We start from the raw sequence: 6,149 nt of genomic DNA on the forward strand, positions 1-6,149 counted from the left end.
CTCTAAATTTCCTCATCCACAAATCTTTCATCCTCGCTCAAATTAATGGGGAAATTGTCGCTTTCTCGGTCCGAATAGCTCTTGCTGCTTGTGGCTATGATTGTAAACAATGTGAGGATGTGAGGAGCCCTACAACCCATGACGTCACACTACTTCCGGTAAAGGCAAGGCTTTTTTATTAGCGACCAAAAGTTGCGAACTTTACCGTCGATGTTCTCTACTAAATCCTTTCAGCAAAAATATGGCAATATTGCGAAATGATCAAGTATGACACATAGAATGGACCTGCTATCCCCGTTTAAATAAGAAAATCTCATTTCAGTAGGCCTTTAAAGTACCACTGATTGACACACACACACACTAGGCGTGGAGAAATTATTCTCTGCATTTGACCCATCACCCTTGATCACCACCCTGGGAGGTGAGGGGAGCAGAGAGCAGCAGCGGTGGCTGCGCCCGGGAACCATTTTTGGTGATTTAACCCCCAATTCCAACCCTTGATGCTGATTGCCAAGCAGGGAGGTAATGGGTCCCGTTTTCATAGTCTTTGGTATGACTTGGCCGGGGGTTTGAAATCATGACCTACCGTGAGGCCACTGAGCAGGTTTTGCCAGCCCCAAACGTGCACCAATGTTTTCCTTCGACAGTAGCGGCTTGCTCCGTGGTGTCTCCCCCATGAACTCCATCCTTGTGCAATGTTTTCCTTATTGTTGATTAATCAACACAATGTTAGCGTGTGCCAGAAAATATTTATCGTAAATCTTCAGATAACACTCTCGGATTATTGTTTTCACTTCACTGAGCGTTCCGCGCTGTGCTCCCACAGTCATCTTCACAGGGCCAACACGCCTCGTTAGAGTTGCAGCCGTGCTGAACTTTCCCCATCTGTCTTACCATGGACACATGGAGTCTTGAAGAAAGATTCTGTGTAACCATCTCCAGCTTCATTTAGACCAGTGGTCACCAACCGTTTTGAAACCAAGAACTACTTCTTGGGTACTGATTAATGTGAAGGGCTACCAGTTTGATACACACTTAAATAAATTGCCAGAAATAGCAAATTTGCTCCATTTACCTTTAATAAATACATCTATATATATATTTTAAAAAAAGGGTATTTCTCTCTGTCATTCCGTCGTACATTTTTTTTCCTTTTACGGTATATTTTTTTGTAGAGAATAAATGATGAAAAAACACTTCATTGAACGGTTTAAAAGAGGAGAAAACAGGGAAAAAAAGAACATTTAATTTTGAAACAGTTTATCTTCAATTTCGACTCTTTAAAATTCAAAATTCAACCGAAAAAAAGAAGGGAAAAACTAGCTTATTCCAATCTTTTTGAAAGAAAAGAGAACAAAAAAATTATGGAACATCATTAGTAATTTTTCCTGATTAACATTAATTTTAGAATGTTGATGACATGTTTTAAATAGGTTCAAATCCAATCTGCACGTTTTTAGAATATATAACAAATTGGACCAAGCTATATTTCTAACAAAGACAAATAATTTCTTTTAGATTTTCTAGAACAAAAATTTTAAAAGAAATTCAAAATACTTTGAAATAAGATTTAAATTTGATTCTAAAGATTTTCTAGATTTGCCAGAATAATATTTTAGAATTTTAATCATAATAAGTTTGAAGAAATATTTCACAAATATTCTTCGTCGAAAAAAACGAAAGGTAAAATGAAGAATTAAATTAAAATGTATTTATTGTTCTTTCCAATAAAAAAAATAAATTTACTTCAACATTGATTTAAATTGTCAGGAAAGAAGAGGAAGGAATTTAAAAGGTAAAAAGGTATATGTGTTTAAAAATCCTAAAATCATTTTTAAGGTTGTATTTTTTGTCTAAAATTGTCTTTCTGGAAGTTATAAGAAGCAAAGTAAAAAAATAAATTAATTTATTTAAACAAGTGAAGACCAAGTCTTTTAAAATATTTTCTTGGATTTTCAAATTCTATTTGAGTTTTGTCTCTCTTAGAATTAAAAATGTCAAGCAAAGCGAGACCAGCTTGCTAGTAAATAAATACAATGTAAAAAACAGAGGCAGCTCACTGGTAAGTGCTGCTATTTGAGCTATTTTTAGAACAGGCCAGCGGGCTACTCATCTGGTCCTTACGGGCTACCTGGTGCCCGCGGACACCGCGTTGGTGACCCCTGGTTAGTTAACAATGTGATCGCAGGTCTATAGAGAGTGCTTTTGTTCACGTCAGGCAATACTTCTTGAGAACGGCCAACTCAAAACGGGTTGGTTTTTACAAGGCATCAAGCAACATCTGCAACCGCATCGCTTCGGTTGGCTGACTCCTGGATCCAATTGACTCTTAGAAAAGTCATCAGTTTAGAGCAGGGGTGTTCAACTCATTTTAACTCAGGGGCCACATGGAGGAAAATATGGCAATCTACTGTATTAAAATCATGGCATTAAAACTAAAAAATAAAGACAACTTCAGAGTGTTTTCTTTGTCTTACTATGGCCAAAAATAGAACAAATGTGAAAATATTAAAATAAAAGTAAAGGAAAAAAGTACAGGCAGCGGTAAAGTTTAGATCCATGAAGGAAAGAAGAAAGTGAATGAATGTTTATAACTAAATAAATGTACATATGCATGAATATATTTTCTTTTGTATTATTTTTTTTGTAATGCATCAAGTAATGTTTATGACAAACTTTTTCCAAAACACAACATAGAATGTGAGATATAACAGGATAATGCTTACATTCATCATTTGTTTTGAAAACGGTTACAAAAAAGTGGGACTCCAAAAGTTTTTATGACTTAATGGGGTCCCTGGGACCCCATTTTGAACATTCCTAGCGTTAACACCGATGGAGTATTGGTGCATGCAAAACAGCAGCAGGCGGCTGTGGCCTGCGGGCTGGATCTAATACTAAAGAAATGTCATCCCGGAGGCCATAAATAATTAGTTCGCAAACCTTGACTTTGACACTTAGGGCTTGGAGCTTCACATACCTTTTCCCATATATATATATATATATATATATATATATATATATATATATACATATATTGGCAACACTAAATTGGCCCTAGTGTGTGAATGTGAGTGTGAATGTTGTCTTTCTATCTGTGTTGGCCCTGCGATGAGGTAGCGACTTGTCCAGGGTGTAACCCACCTTCCGCCCGATTGTAGCTGAGATAGGCCCCAGTGCCCCCCGCGACCCCAAAAGAGAATAAGTGGTGGGAAATGGATGGAAGGATGGATGTTATATATGTATATATCCACATACATGTATACAGTATATATATAAATATATATATACATATGTATATATATATTATATATATATACATATATATACACACACATATATATATATATATATATTAATGTCCATCCATGCAGCACGGTGGTAGAGGGGTTAGTGCATCTGCCTCAAAATACGAAGGTCCTGAGTAGTCAGGGTTCAATCCCAGGCTCGGGATCTTTCCGTGTGGACTTTGCATGTTCTCCCCGTGAATGCGTGGGTTCCCTCCGGGTACTCCGGCTTCCTCCCACCTCCAAAGACATGCACCTGGGGATAGGTTGATTGGCAACACTAAATTGGCCCTAGTATGTGAATGTGAGTGTGAATGTTGTCTGTCTATCTGTGTTGGCCCTGTGATGAGGGGGCGACTTGTCCAGGGTGTACCCCGCCTTTCGCCCGATTGTAGCACCAGCGCCCCCCTCGACCCCAAAGGGAATAAGCGGTAGAAAATGGATGTATATATATATATATATATATATATATATATATATGTAAAATATTTACATTTGTCGTATTGTCCAAATACCTGCAATCTTGTCAGGAAGAAGGATGTGGTTGCTATCACCTGGTTGTCAGGGTCTGGGGGAGGACCTGAGATATCAAAGTAGGTGACGGAGTGGATGCTAATGATCTCATCAGGCTGTCAGCTGCAGTTTTTTGTTGTTGTTTTTTTGGGGGGTGTATTCCTAATTTACTATGCTTAATGCATAGTAAATGCAACTAAAATTTAATGATGTGAGATTTTTGGGGAGTTAAAAAAAAAATATCGCTGGTGCTGGAGCCTATCTCAGCTACAATCGGGCGGAAGGCGCCGTACACCCTGGACAAGTCGCCACCTCATCGCAGGGCCAACACAGATAGACAGACAACATTCACACTCACATTCACACACTAGGGACCATTTAGTGTTGCCAATCAACCTATCCCCAGGTGCCGACTTATCCAGGGTCCAAATGTCGCTGGGATAGGCTCTAGCCACCCCTGCAACCTTGAGAGGGACAAGCGGTAGGAAATGGATGGATATCTAATCACGCAACAAACATTAGCATATATTCCAACATTTTAAATAAAATTAAATTACCGACATTTTTTCTTGTCAACCTCACTTATGATTTCAAAGCAAGTTATCATAGAATCTGTACATAACTATAATAAATACTATTAAAATATGATAAATAGAAGTTTTACTTACTTGTATGATTTTTATTCATTTTAAAAAAAGTGCCCCATATTTAGACATAAGTGCAATCGTGTATAGAATGACATACAGGAACATTTTTAAAGGTTTTCTTTGAATGCACGGATTTATTTTGCTAAAAACCTAGTAAAATGTTTTAATATGTCCCATCCGGGTGTGTTTTAAGGTGAAATTTGCACAGTCGGAGTCTCCCACTCATCTTTGCATTAGCATATGCTTTGACCTGATCATGGACCGGATGACAACACATGTGGGGCTCCAAAGTTCAGTCACACTTTCCTAGCAGATATATTTCAAAGATTTAACTCACTTTTCTCACATTTAGCTCATTTTCACTACGTTTAACTTGAAGTTTAAATCAAATGTTGACTCTAAACATATCTAAATGTTAAATCTAAATGTTATATCCAAACCTACATCTTAAATATAAATCTATGTTCAATCTAAACCTAAATGTTAAATCTAAATCTTAAATGTAAATATTTAGACTAAATCTTAATGTTAAATCTAAACCTAAATGGTAAATATAAATGTTGGATCTAAATGTAAACCTAGATATTAAATCTAAATCTTAAATCTAAATGTGACCGCAAAATGTCAAATGTAAACCTATGTTAAATCTAAATTTTAATATTAAATTTTAACCTAAATCATAAAAATACATCTGTATGTTAAATCTAAATATTAAATATAAACTTAAATGTAAAATCTAAATCTAAATGTGACTGCAAAATGTCAAATCTAAACCCATGTTAAATCTAAATCTTAAATTTAAACTTAAATCATGAAAATAAATCTGTATGTTAAATCTATATATTAAATATAAACCTAAATGTTAAATCTAAAATCTAAATGTGACTGCAGAATGTCAAATGTAAATCTAAATCTCAATGTTAAATTCAAACCTAAATCATAAAATGAAATCTGTATGTTAAATCTAAATATTAAATATAAACCTAAATGTTAAATCTAAAATCTAAATCTGACCGCAAAATGTAAAATCCAAACCTATGTAAAATCTAAATCTAAATGTTAAATTTAAACCTAAATCATAAAAATAATCGGTATGTTAAATCTAAATATTAAATATAAACCAAAATGTTAAATCTAAAATCTAAATGTAATCGCTAAATGTTAAATACATTTAAAAAATTAGAATCTAAATATAAATGTCAAATTTAAATCTTAAATCTAAATGTGCGCGCTAAATGTTAAATCTGAACTTAAACGTCAAAAACTACATCTAAATGTTAAATCTGAACCTTAATGTTAAATCTTAACTGAATCTAAAATCCAAACCTAAATGTTAATTCCATCCATCCATCCATTTCTACCGCTTATTCCCTTTTGGGGTCGCTGGCGCCTATCTCAGCTACAATCGGGCGGAAGGCGGGGTACACAGGGCCATTTTAGTGTTAATTTTCAATCTTAAATCTAAATGTGTGCGCTAAATATGAAATCCGAACCTAAATGTTAAATTTAAATGTGAGTCCTAAATATTAAATCTAAACCTAAATGTTAAACCTAGATGTGAGCGCTAAATCTCTGGCCAAGTGTAAAAAAATATATTTATAGAATGTCAACATTGCACCAATCCGAGGCCTCAAAACCGTGCCCACGTCTCTGCCTCTCTTACAAAAACATTTTTTTAGTTAAAAAAAAAACTTTTCACAAT

The sequence above is a fragment of the Nerophis ophidion genome, linkage group LG13 (assembly GCF_033978795.1).
Source record: "Nerophis ophidion isolate RoL-2023_Sa linkage group LG13, RoL_Noph_v1.0, whole genome shotgun sequence".
In the NCBI taxonomy this organism is placed as follows: domain Eukaryota; kingdom Metazoa; phylum Chordata; class Actinopteri; order Syngnathiformes; family Syngnathidae; genus Nerophis; species Nerophis ophidion.